Source organism: Chiloscyllium plagiosum, unplaced genomic scaffold (assembly GCF_037043375.1).
Source record: "Chiloscyllium plagiosum isolate Xiang-an unplaced genomic scaffold, Cpla_swu_hap1 HiC_scaffold_14, whole genome shotgun sequence".
In the NCBI taxonomy this organism is placed as follows: domain Eukaryota; kingdom Metazoa; phylum Chordata; class Chondrichthyes; order Orectolobiformes; family Hemiscylliidae; genus Chiloscyllium; species Chiloscyllium plagiosum.
Genome location: NW_028270152.1, coordinates 67,965,771 through 67,980,335, shown reverse-complemented (window position 1 = coordinate 67,980,335; position 14,565 = coordinate 67,965,771). Strand labels below are relative to the sequence as shown.

Here is a 14,565-nt window from a genome sequence, read left to right as displayed (position 1 = left end):
GTGGCATCAGCTTCAGCCAGAATTCACCTCCCCCTCTCAGTGGTGTGGACCAGCTTTAGTAAGTGGCTTGGCTTTCACTTGCTTGGACCCCAGCTGATGCATGAAGCAAATAAACAGCAAATGCAGCCATTGTGAAAATCAGCTGGCTGCAAGATGTGTGTGCACTGTCTGCATCGGATGGAAGTGGCTCCATTTAGTCACCCATGCAGTTCCCTGGGCATGGTTCCAGCCACTGTAGCCACTGTAGCATCTTACCCAGAGTAGTTTTTAAGCAGAGAGATATTAAAATAGTAGGAGTATTGTTTGAAGATTTCACAACAATCATCAGACCATAAGAGCTAGGGGCAGAATTAGGCCATTCAGCCCATTGATATTCGATCATGGCCGATGTTTCCATTCCCTTGCCTTTTCAGTGTAACGCAATCCCCTTACTATCTCGGGCTCAGTTACTTGGCCTCCATGTTGCAATTATACCAGCCTCCATCACATCCTCGGGCTGCTCATTCCATACACGTACCACTCTCTGCGTGAAAAAGTTGCCCCTTAGGTCTCTTTTATATCTTTCCCCTCTCACCCTAAACCTATGCCCTCTAGTTCTGGACTCCCCGACCCCAAGGAAAAGACTTTTGCTCCCAGTCTTGCGGACGTTCCTCTTTCCCACTGAATTCCCACCTGAAAACATGGGTACAGAAGAGGAATTTGTTGGAATCAGCAATATCCAGAGCACCTTCAAAATGGCTGCCAGTCTCAGAGAAGTCATTTTCTGAGCTTGTTAATCCATATCAATTGCTGCTCAGCATTATTTGGACATGTTTAGTGTCAAGTCAACTAAGAATACAAGATCTCTCTAAGGCATCATCCTTAGTTTTTCAACACCATTCATACAGGCTGAATGCCTTTCCTTTCTTATGTAAAGCAGTTTATCCTTGTCCACCTTAAATTTCATCTGCCACCATTCTGTCCACCTGCATAGGTTCTGACTTGCATCTGCCGATTCCACCAGCTTTCTGAGTTTTGCATCATTTGCATAAGTCACAGAATCCTTACAGTGTGGAAACAGGCCCTTTGGCCTAACAGGTCCACACCGAATCTCTGAAGAGTATACCACCCAGTCGCATTCATCTTGACTAATGCACCTGACCTATACATTCCTGAATACTGGGCAATTTAGCTTGGCCAATTCACCTAACCTCAACATTTTTGGACTGTGGGAGGAAACTGGAGCACCCGGAGGGAACCCACATATACACAGGGAGAATGTGCAAACGCCACACAGACAGTCACCCAAGGATGGAATCAAGCACGGGTGGAAGCATGGAATCAAGCTGTGAGGCAGCAGTGCTGAGCACTGAGGCACTGTGCATTGAGATTCTGAATCCACATTATCCATGTGAATGAGACACTGCAGTGATTTAAAACTGAGTCATGAGTCAACACATCCAGTACTTACTTCTCTGGAGCTCTGATATAAATCTTACAACAAATATTCAAAGCCTGTATCACTCCTTTAGAACACCACAGTGCTTTGTTTCTGATCTAATGGCATCAGCTAACGTCCAACAGCTGTCTCTTAATGATTATTAACACTTCACAAATCCCTCCTTTGTCTGCCTCAACACTCTGGGATAAATATTATTTATCATTATAGATTTACTTGCTTAAGCTCTCAATTATAGTGAAGTGTTTAATGACACTTGGGTTGGTTTTGTTGCAGAAAGCTCATATTTCCCCTTGTGAATAGTTGAATACACAAATCATTTCGGATACTATTACTTCACAGTCAATGGTGTTGCTAATGGGTTTTACCAAAACTATCATTCAGTTGTTTTACCTTTTAGTTCGACAGGAAAACCTGTGGTGTTATTCTTGGTGGGGTCTTATTCTTGGAGGGACAATTGCAGGAACGTTGATCACAAAACTGGGAACAATTGCAGTCTTATTTAATTAACTCAAAACAATCCCACATGAAAGTATTAAGAATATGTTTCCAGGGTCTGTCACAATGACCAGCTCCCTGTCGCAGAGCAAACGTTTTATATATGGTTTTCCACGGTTTGCCAAATTACATCTCATTGTGTTTGTGAAACCAATTTTAATGCGATGTTTGCCTTCTGTAGCAATGCCCTTTTCCCCAAACTTCTCTTTACCCTGAATATTACTTTTGGCTTGTCACTGCACATTTGTCTGAATGAGTCTCTTCACATTCCTTCCTGCAGGAATATAACCAAGGACTCTGTCCCCACAGGTCTCTGTGGCAAGAAATTAAAAAAAAAACTCACAAATCTCTGATTGGCGCAAATCTCCTCATCTCTGCCTTAAATTGGCATTCCTTAATTCTGAGTCTATGCCCTTTGATCTGAAATATCTTCTCAGCATTTGCCCTGTCAAACTCCTTAAGAATCCTCTATGTTTCAGTGAGATCACCTCTCATTCTTCTATATTCCACTCAGTAGAGTCCCAACCTATTTAACCTTGTGGAACAGGTCTCTATTTTTCTGCAATATCCACGTTCCACTATGACATTTAAAGGTTGGGCACAAATGATGCAAGAATTATTTTAAAATTTGGCAGGTACCTCAACCACACAGACGGAAACACTCACCCTTTGACAGTGGTTTAACCGGAGGCAAGACAAGCAATCAAAACCTTATTTTGTGATCTTCCAATAGAACATTTGCATCCCTTCAGTTTACTTGAATGAAAATATTCGGCTGTGAATGAGAGTCAGCCTTAAATTAATTGTCTTGTTCACATTTCTGAGATTTTCTTTTCCAGGACAAATCAAGATGCATCACATTCTTGATGTTCATGCAAAAGGAAAATACTGTGGATGCTGGAAATTTGGAAAATAAAGAAAAGTGCTGGAGATAATCAGCAATATTCCAGCATCTGTGTTAATCAAAGTTAATGTTTCAGTGGATTAGAACATAGAACAGTAAAGCACAGTACAGGCCCTTCAGTCCTCAATGTTGTGTTAACCTTTTAGCCTACTCTAAGATCATACATGAAGATCATACCCTTCATTGTACTATCATCCACGTGCCTATTCAAGAGTTGCTTAAATGTCCCGAACGTCTCTGCCTCTACTATCACTATTGGCAGTGCATTCCATGCACCCATCACTTTCTGTGTAAAGAACATACCTCTGACATCTCCCCTAAACCTTCCTCCAATCACCTTCAAATTACGCCTCCTTGTGTCTATCTATCCACTCTATCTATGCCTCTCATCATCTTATACACCTCTATTAAGTCACCTCTCATCCTTCTTCGCTCCAATGAGAAAAGCCCTAGCTCCTTCAACCTTTCTTCATAAGACATGTCCTCCAGTCCAGGCAGCATCCTGGTAAATCTCCTCTGCACCCTCTCTAAAGCTTCCACATACTTCCTATAATGAGGTGATCGAAACTGAACACAATATTCCAAATGTGGTCTAACCAGGGCTTTATAGAGCTGCAGCATAATCTCATGGCTCTTAAATTCAATCCTCCTGTAAATGAAAACCAACACACCATATGCCTTCTTAACAACCCTATCAATTTGGGTGGAACTTTGAGGGATCTGTGGACGTGGACCCCAATATCCCTCTGTTCCTCAACACTGCCAAGAATCCTGTCTTTAACCCTATATTCTGTATTCAAATTCAATCTTCCATAATTAATCACTTCAGAATTTTCTAGGTTACCAGTTCTGCATCTTGTCAATGTCCTGTTGCAAACTACAACAGCCCTCCATACTATCCACAAACCTACCAACCTTTGTGTCATTGGCAAATTTACTAATCCACCCTTTCATTTTCTCATCAAAGTCATTTATAAAAATCACAAACAGCAGAGGTCCCAGAACAGAACCTTGTGGAATGCCACTGGTCACCGAGCTCCAGGCTGAATACTTTCCATCTACTACCACCCTTTGTCTTCTATGGGCTCACCAATTTTGTATCCAGTCAGACAGGTTTCCCAGTATCCCATTGCCTCCTTACTTTCTGAATGAGCCTACCATGGGGAACCATATCAAGCACCTTGCTAAAATCTATATACACCACATCCACTGCTGTACCTTCATCAATGTGTTTTGTCACATCCTCAAAGAATTCAATAAGGTTTGTGAGGCATGACCTGCCCCTCACAAAGCCATGCTGACTATCTCTAATCAAGCTATGCTTTTCCAAATAATCAAAAATCCTGTCTATCAGAATCCTCTCCAATAATTTCCCCACCGCCGATATAAGACTAACTGGTCTGTAATTCCCAGGGTTATCCTTATTCCTTTTCTTGAACAAGGGAATTACACTTGCCACCCTCCAATCATCTGGCACTACTCCAATGGACAGTGAAGACGCAAAGATAATTGCCAAAGGCACACCAATCTCTTCCCTCACTTCCCGTAGTAACCTAAGGTATACCCACTGGCCCAGGGGATTTATCTATCCTCATGTTTTTCAAAATTTTCAATATATCCTCCTTCTTAACATCAACCTGTTTGAGCATATCAGCCTGTTTCACACTGTCCTCACAAATGACAAGGTCCCTCTCACTAGTGAATACTGAAGCAAAGTATTCATTAAGGACCTCCAGTACCTCGTACGACTCCAGCACAAGTTCCCTCCACTATCCCTGATCAGCTCTCTCCTCACTCTTGCCATCCTCTTGTTCCTCACATAAATGTAGAACGCCTTGATCCTGGGTTTTTCTTAATTCTGGGTTTATTCTTTTTCATGCCCCCTTCTAGCTCTCTTCAGTCCATTGTTCAGTTCCTTTCTGGCTACCTTGTAACCTTCTAAAGCCCTGTCTGATCCTTGCTTCCTCAACCTTAAGTAAGCTTCCTTCTTCCTCTTGACTAGATGTTCCACATCTCTTGTCATCCAAGGTTCCTTCACCCTAGCATCCCTTCCTTACCTCAGTGGGACAAACCTATCCAGCAAATGCTCCCTAAACAAGCTCCATATTTCTGTCGTGCATTTCCCTGAGAATATATGCTCCACAGTTCCTGCCTCATTGCATTGTAATTCCCCTCCCCCAATTAAATACTTTTCTATACCGTCTGCTCCTATCCCTCCTAAAATAAAGCTCAGGGAGGTGTGCTCACTATCACTGAAATGTTCTCCCACCGAGAGATCTGACACCTGACCTGGTTCATTGCCAAGCACCAAATCCAATATGGCCTCCCCTATCTACATGGAGAAAGTGAGGTCTGCAGATGCTGGAGATCAGAGATGGAAATGTGTTGCTGGAAAAACGCAGCAGGTCAGGCAGCATCTAGGGAACAGGAGAATCGACGTTTCGGGCATTAGCCCTTCTTCAGGAATGAGGAAAGTTGGTCCAGCAGGCTAAGATAAAAGATAGGGAGGAGGGACTTGGGAGAGGGGCGTCGGAAATGTGATAGGTGGAAAGAGGTCAAGGTGAGGGTGATAGGTCAGACTGGGGTGGGGGCGGAGAGGTCGGGAAGAAGATTGCAGGTTAGGAAGGCGGTGCTGAATTTGATGGATTTGACTGAGACAGGCTGGGGGGAGGGGAAATGAGGAAACTGGTGAAATCCGAGTTCATCCCTTGTGGTTGAACCACAGCGAAACGACGGTTGGAGGAAGAACGCCTCATCTTCCGGCTAGGAACCCTCCAACCACAAGGGATGAACTCGGATTTCACCAGTTTCCTCATTTCCCCTCCCCCCAGCCTGTCTCAGTCAAATCCATCAAATTCAGCACCGCCTTCCTAACCTGCAATCTTCTTCCCGACCTCTCCGCCCCCACCTCAGTCTGACCTATCACCCTCACCTTGACCTCTTTCCACCTATCACATTTCTGACGCCCCTCTCCCAAGTCCCTCCTCCCTATCTTTTATCTTAGCCTGCTGGACCAACTTTCCTCATTCCTGAAGAAGGGCTAATGCCCGAAACGTCGATTCTCCTGTTCCCTAGATGCTGCCTGACCTGCTGCGCTTTTCCAGCAACACCTTTCCATCCCCTATCTACATGTTGAGTCAGGAACCTATCCTAGACACACCTGACAAAATCTGCTCCATCCAAATGTTTTGCACTTAGGAGGTTCCAATCAATATTAGGAAAGTTGAATTCACCCATGATTGTTACTTCTGCACATATCCAAAATCTGCCTCCCAATCTGCTCTTCCATGTCTCTGTTGCTATTGGAGGGGTGGGTCTATAGAAAATTCTCAATAAAGTGACTGCTCCTTTCCTGTTTCTGATTTCCACCCATTCTGATTCTGTAGACAAACCCTCCTTGACGGCCTCCCTTTCTGCAGTTGTTATACTATCCCTGATTAGCAATGCCACTCCCCCACCTCTTTTACCTCCCTCCCTATTCCTTTTGAAGCATCTAAATCCCAGAACATCCAACAACTATTCCTGCCCCTGTGATATTCTAGTCTCCATAACAGCCACAACATCATAGCTCCAAGTACTGATCCATGTTCTAAGTTCATCACCCTTATTCCTTATACTTCTTGCGTTAAAATAGACACACTTCAACCCACCACACTGACTGTAACTTTGCCCTATCAACTGTCTGTCCTTCCTCACAGACTCTCTGCAAGCTGTATCTGCCTGTTCACCAGCTACCCCATCCTCTGATCTGTATCTGCGGTTTCCCTCCCCCTGCCAAACTAGTTTAAATGCAACCGAAGAGCTCTAGCAAACCTCCCACCCAGGATAAATTGATAACCCTCCAGTTCAGGTACAACCCATCCTCCTTGTACAGCTCCCACCTTCACCAGAAAGTATCCCAATGATCCATATATCTGAAGCCCTCCCTCCTACACCAGCTCTACAGCCATGTGTTCAGCTGCATTCACTCTCTGTTTCTAGCCTCACTAGCCCGTGGCACCATAGCAATCCTGAGATTACTATTCTGCTCGTCCTACCTTTTAGCTTCCAATCTAACTCCCTATATTTACTTTTCAGTTCCTCATCTCTTTTCCTAGCTGTGTTATGTGTACCACAACTTCTGGCTGCTCCCCCTCCCCCTTAAGTATCCTGTAGACTTGACCAAGACATCTCAGACCCTGGCACCCAGGAGGCAACAACCATCTGGGAGTCTCAATTGCGACCACAGAATCTCCTGTCTGTTCCTCTAACCACTGAATCTCCTATCACAATTGTTCTTCTTTAAAATACATTTTCTAAAAAACAGTAATGGAAAATATTGAAAAGCTACACTATAGTGACTTTGTAGTGTTGTAGAACAGAGAGACCTGAGGGATTCGGGTGCTTAATTCTGTGAAATTAGCATCAGAGGTACACAGGGTGGTGTTTAGCACCTTTACCTTCATTGCTCAGACCTTTGAGTATCGGAGTTGGGACATCATGGTTGGGTTGTACAGGACATTGGTAAGGTATCTTCAGGAGAACTGTGTTGAGTTCTGGTTGCCTTGCTATATGGAGGGTATTATTAAAAGGAGAGAGTTCAGAGAAGATTTACCAGGCTGTTCCTGGGAATGGAGGGTTTGAGTTATAAGGATAGGCTGGGACTTTTTCTCCTGGGGCAGAGGAGGTTGAGGGGTGACCTTACAGAGGTTTATAAAATCATGAGGGGCATAGATAAGGTGAAGGTCAAGGGTCTTTTCCCTAGGGTGGGGAGTTCAAAAGTGGGTGCATATTTTTAAGGAGGGAGAAGATAGTTTTATAAAGGACATGAGGGGCATCCTTTTTTTACACAGAGATTGGTTTGTGTGTGGAATGTGTTGCTGGAAAAGCGCAGCAGGTCAGGCAGCATCCAAGGAGCAGGAGAATCAACGTTTCGGGCATGAGCCCTTCTCCTGCTCCTTGGATGCTGCCTGACCTGTTGCGCTTTTCCAGCAACACATTTTCAGCTCTGATCTTCAGCATCTGCAGTCCTCACTTTCTCCTTGTATGTGGAATGAACTGCCAGGGGAAGTGGTGGATGCAGGTATAGTTGCAATATTTAAAAGATATTTCACTAAGTTCATGAGTAGGAAAGGTTTGGAGTGATATGGACCAAACACAGACAAATGAGACTAGTTTAGTTTGGGAACATGGTCAGCGTGGACGAGTTGTTTCATATGCTGTATGACTGTATAACTTGACAGGGTAAATGCTGAAAGGATATTTCCTCTCATGGGAGAATATAAGGTATAAACTTAGAATTAAGATGCACCAATTTAAGACTGAGGTGAGGAGGAAATTCTTCTTTTAGAGAGTTGAGAGTCTTTGAAACACCTTACCACAGAAAGCTGTGTTTGCAGAGTTCTCGTGTATATTTAAGGTTGAGACAGAATCTTGATCAGTAGGGAATCAAGGGTTATGGGGAAAACACGGGAAAGTCAACCCAAAGAGTGTGGGATCAGCTATGATCCTACCTGAGTGGTGGAGCAGGCATGAAGGGCTGAATGGCCAACTCCTGTCCCTATTTCTTATAGTCATATTTGATATTCCGCTGCAAACAGGTGTGTTTCTTCCACTGGCAATTCCCACTGCTAATCTTTTTTTTCATACAGGGTAGAAACAGGCCATTTGGCCCAACTAGTCCACAATGACCCTCCGAAGTGTATCTCACCCAGATCCATTCCCCTACCTTATTACTCTACATTTCCCATGACTAATGCACCTAACCTACACAACCCTGTGGGCAATTTAGCATGGCCTCATTCTCGAGATTTTCACTCTGTCGGGAATCTGACGGGTAGCCTCTCCCATGATTAAATGGGCTGGGCTGCCATGATTTCTGTCAAGACAGGCTGATGACTAGATCGCTAAGGCACTTGTGTGTTCACAACTTGAACGTGGACGGGAATGCATCTGTGATGTGGTCAGGTTTAAGACTCAAAGACCTCTTGAGGGTGAAACTCAGGGAATGGGACATGTCAACCATTAGGAGAAAAATGCACAAGAAAGAATTCCCTGGGGAGTGATCTCAAGTAGTGACATTATTCCCTTCAAGCATCAAAGAATAGCAGCAGCTAAGAACAAAAGGGACCTTGGAAAGATTAAGCAGTCCAAACAAAATTAGACAATTCAATCTTGCCCACACTGAGGAAAGTCATGCAGGTCCACAATTAGGCTCCACAGATATGTTAGAATACAAAGTAGGTGACACTATGTGCACAAGCAATGACTAACTTTGATAATGAAAGGGACTGATAATGATCTAAAATGGAGGAACAGGAGGAGAGCATTTAGTCTCTCCAGCCTGTCTCACCAGGCAATGAGGCCATTATTGGTGTGTAACCTTGAGATCATTGTTAGTCTGGGATAGCCCAATCTTTGCTAAATATTCCTTCATACCTTTGCTTAAAAAATATCTACCAATCCCAGAATTAAAACTGACAACTTGGTTAACATCAGTTTTGATTTGTGGAAGAGAGTTCCAAATTTCTACCACCCTTTAGGGTAAAGGTGACTTGTAATTTTATTCCTGAAATGTCGGGCTCTAATTTGTAGACTAGAACCCTAGCTTTGATCATCCCAGCCAGAGAAAATAATTCCTCTCTGTCTGCTCTGTCATTTCCCCTTAATATCTTGAGCCATCAACCAAATCACTCCTTAACCTTCCAAAAGTCAGGCAATGTAACACTGTTAAAAATCACACAACACCAGGTTATAGTCCAACAGGTTTAATTGGAAGCACACTAGCTTTCGGAGCGACGCTCTTCATCAGGTGATAGTCGCTCCGAAAGCTAGTGTGCTTCCAATTAAACCTGTTGGACTATAACCTGGTGTTGTGTGATTTTTACCTTTGTACACCCCAGTCCAACACCGGCATCTCCAAATAATGTAACACTGATTTGTGTAACCTCTCTTCCTAATCTAACCATTGGAGTTCAGGTATCATTCTGTTAAATCTGTTTGCATTCCCACCAGGATCAAAATATCCTTTCTAAATTGTGGATCACAATGCTGTTGAAAGTACTCCTGGTGTGGCCTAATCAAGATTATGTAGAAAACATGACTTATACTTCCTCTTTCAGTGCTCTTTTTGACTATTTTCTGTACCTGTTCATGACAATTCAATGACCTATATACCAAGGCTGCAACTCACTTACAATCTTAATTGTTTCCAGCTTCTCAACATTTAAAAGCTCTATTCATTAAGTTTGCATTTATCACATCCACTTGGTCATCCATTGCGTTTCTTTTCTTTTGGCACATGGTGGTTCTTGTCCCTTAGAGGTATAAACTGATTTTGTGTCTCAGTAAGTCATCTTTTGAACACCTCCTAATGACCTTTTGTTATTTTACCCATTAGCAGATTTGTGCATTTTACTATCTCTGTCTAATGCCTTTGTAGTCAGCTTTAGCTAAATCTAGTATCTGTCATTGGCATTTCCTCCTTTTTAAACATTATATTGAACTTGATCACATTGTGATTACATTAGCACATTGCTCACACACAGGCTATTGTCTAAATCTGACCTATTAGTCATTATTTATTATGAAATCAAAATATGTTCAGCCTCCATGTCAGTCCCAGGGCATACTGTAGCAGAAGACTATCACACTATACTCATTCAAACAATTCATTATCATCCAACTTATTCCCAACTACCTGAAAGTTAAAATCACCCATTATTCCTATTTCAAGATGCCCTCTACTGGGGAAACGATGGGCACAGGTGGGTCTTCTGAAGGAGCAGATCCAAGATGCCCATGTTATGGCCACTGCAGAGAGGAACAAAGGCTTGCTTGGAGCTTTGGCCAAAATCAACTCAAAAGGACAGCTGCACTTGCAATGAACTGCTCTCTAAATAATTGACCGATCTCCATGTGTTCAATTAGGCAGCAAGAGATTTTCGGAGTTTCACAAGGGTTTTATTGTAGGTCTATAGTTTAGCTCAAATACCAGTTTCCACATTTTCCTTCTGAATTCTGTTCCCTGTCCAGAAGCCAACCCCCAATAGGGAAGACCTTTTTTAAAAAAGTCAATGCAATGACCAAATCGCCTACATCTCTGAACCTAATCATACCGCCCGGGTCTGGAGGGACTGTTTTATGGACTGTCTTATTGTTTTTCTTCATCCGCTTATTCCTATGGCAATTTACGGTTACTTAACCAATATTAGGCTATGAAAGTAATACAACCAAATAACAGTAGGTTGGGCTTGTACTCATTGACATTTAGAAGAATGAGAGTCGATCTTATTGAAACATATGTGATTCTTAGGCGATTTGAAAAGGCGGATGCAGAAACGCTGTTTTCCCTTGCGGGAGAGTCTAGGACCAGAGGGCATCATCTCAGCACAAGATTTAAAACAGATGAGGATGAATTCTTTTCTCTCAGAGGGTAGTGAAGCTGTCTAATTCTTTCCCACAGAGAGTTTTTGAGGCTGGGTCATTAAATATATACAAGACAGATAGATTTGTAATCAGTAAGGGAATCAAGCGCTGAGGGGAAAGGATAGGAAAGTGGAGTTGAGGATTATCAGATCAGCCATGATGTCATTGACTGGCAGTGCAGACCTGATAGGCTGAATGGTCTGCTTCTGTCCCTGTATCCTATGACCTTATATTGCCTTTCCTCCTTGTCTAATCATTACATTAGTACAATTTACCACTTCACAGTTATTACCAGGTTATTATCCCACTCCAGCAAGAGTCTTAAATGTTTTTTTCTAATTTTAAATTTGATCCATAAAGTCTACATTGTGTGATTACCTTTTGTTATGTTCTTTCATAAAATTGAAGTCATTTTCTCCTTAACCACTAGAACTACAGCTCCTCCATTTTATGAATTTTCCTGTCATTCTTGTAGCCTCTTTAAACGGGTAAATTTTGTTTCCAGACTTGACAATTTTGCAGCCGTGACTCAATATTGGCTACAGTGTCATACCCTCCAAACTGAACTTGAAATGAACAAATGCAGTTTATTCAATTTGTTCTCTGTTTGTGTATAAAGAATGCTTCTGAAGCAGGATCACCTGGCCTGAAACATTAACTATTTCTCTCTCTACAGATGCTGCCAGATCTGCTGAGTTTATCCAGCATTATCTGTGTTTGTTTCAGATCTCCCGGCTCTGCAATTCTTTGCTTTATATTATTGAATAAAGAATGTTTATTTGGGTCACATACCATAACCTGTCCCTTGATTCTTAAGTTTCATTCATTTTACTTCTGTCTCCTTCATTAATAACTTTATATCTTTTAATGTTCTCTCTATTTGTAGTACCTAAAGCCCAAATTTCGGTATGCTGTTTCCTTCAACTGTTTTGGAACTATTATAATGTATATCTACTGTACTCCATCTGAAATCCTCCCCCCTCCCTCTCCAACCGGATGAACTCATTAACTAGTTTAAAGTCCCAGTAATCAACGTTATAGCCCTTTCACTGGTCCGTGCTTTGCTCAGGTCAGGCTCGTGCTAATAGCATGATTCCCTCTGTTTTCCCCATTCCACTCTTTTCTGTCCCACACATTGTTCTTCTTCATCTGCTTCTTCCCATGCCAATTTACAGTTACTTAATCAATATTAGGCTCTGAAAGTAATACAATCAAATAACAGTCAATATGACTAATACATATATGTCAGAATAATTAATGGAACAATATTAATGTGACACTTAATACAATTGTTATAAACCTGTCAATCTAATAATACTTGCAATTGTGATGATCAACATAAGTATTTAGTATAACAATATAAAATAATTAATTTAATGTTGCCAGTCACCACTCCCTCATTCACCTTCTACACCTGCTCACCTCTCTGAAATTTAGCATAATTTCAGATACCCATTCTACTAAATAACCAAGTGAAAGTGAAGCTGTTAACAGCTAAATAGCTGGGATCAGTGCTTGGACCATAGCAATTCACAACATATATTCATGATTTAAGTGAATGAACTAAGTGTTGTATCTCCAAGTTAACAGACGACACAAAGCTGGGTGGGACAGTGAGCTGAAAGACGGATGCAGAGATGTTTCAGTGTGATTTGGACAAACCGAGTGAATGGGAAAATGCATAGCTAATGAAGTATAATGCTGATAAATGTGAGATTATGCAAATTGGTGGGAAAAACAGGAAGGCAGATTTTTACCTGAATGATTAGGAAAGGGGAGGTGCAATGAGACCTGGGTCCACCAATCACTGAAATTACGCATGCAGGTGGTAAAGAAAGCAAATGGCCTTCATTGCAAGAGGATTCAAGTACAGGAGGAGAAAGTGAGGTCTGCAGATGCTGGAGATCAGAGATGGAAATGTGTTGCTGGAAAAGCGCAGCAGGTCAGGCAGCATCTAGGGAACAGGAGAATCGACGTTTCGGGCATTAGCCCTTCTTCAGGAATGAGGAAAGTTGGTCCAGCAGGCTAAGATAAAAGTTAGGGAGGAGGGACTTGGGGGAGGGGCGTCGGAAATGTGATAGGTGGAAAGAGGTCAAGGTGAGGGTGATAGGTCAGACTGGGGTGAGGGCGGAGAGGTCGGGAAGAAGATTGCAGGTTAGGAAGGCGGTGCTGAATTTGATGGATTTGACTGAGACAGGCTGGGGGGAGGGGAAATGAGGAAACTGGTGAAATCCGAGTTCATCCCTTGTGGTTGGAGGGTTCCTAGCCGGAAGATGAGGCGTTCTTCCTCCAACCGTCGTTTCGCTGTGGTCTGACGATGGAGGAGTCCAAAGACCTGCATATCCTTGGTAGAGTGGGAGGGGGAATTGAAATGTTGAGCTACAGGGTGGTTGGGTTGGTTGGTCCGGGTGTCCCAGAGGTGTTCTCTGAAACGCTCTGCAAGATTCAAGTACAGGAACAGGGATGTCTTCCTGTAATTGTACAGGGCCTTGGTGAGACCACGCCAAGAGTATTATATTCAGTTTCCTTATCTGAGAAAGGATGTTACAGCTATGGAAAGAATGCAACAAAAAAGTAACAGACTGATTCCTAGCACGGCATCACAGACGTATGAAGAAACATTGGATCAGTTAGCACAGTATTAACCGGAATTTAGAAGAATGAGGAAGTATCTTATAACAATGTATAAAATTTTAAAAACAGTACTAGACAGGGGAAATGCAAGAAGGATGTTCCAGTTAACCGGGGAGCCCAGAGCCAGGGGTCACAGCTTAAGGATACGGGTAGACCATTTAGAACTGTGATGAAGGGAAATGTCTTCACCCAGAGAGTGGTGAGCATGTGGAATTCTCTGCTGTACAAGTCAAAGCATTGGGAGTATTCAAGAAGGAAATATATATAAAGGCTAAAGAGGTAGAAGGAGATGGGGCATGGGGTCAAAGTGGGAATGGGGAGGTCTGGATTGAATTGAATGATGAAAGTGGGAACGGGGGGGATTGAGCTGGATGATGAAAGTGGGAACAGGTGGGAATAAACTGGATGATGAAAGTGGGAATGGGGAGATTGAGCTGGATGATTAAAGTGGGAACGGGGGGATTGAGCTGGATGATGAAAGTGGGAACAGGTGGGAATAAACTGGATGATGAAAGTGGGAATGGGGAGATTCAGCTGGATGATGAAAGTGGGAACGGGGGATTGAGCTGGATGATGAAAGTGGGAATGGGGGGATTGAGCTGGATGATGAAAGTGGGAACGGTGGGAATGAGCTGGATGATGAAAGTGGGAACGGGGGGGGGGGGATTGAGCTGGATGATGAAAG

At 42.8% G+C, this 14,565-nt stretch overlaps 1 protein-coding gene across 1 annotated transcript in view; it reads right to left on the bottom strand.

The window, feature by feature from the left end:
* oxtra (oxytocin receptor a) overlaps positions 1 to 14,565 on the bottom strand; it is a 49,417-nt gene that overhangs the window by 31,355 nt on the left and 3,497 nt on the right. The window lies entirely within an intron of this gene.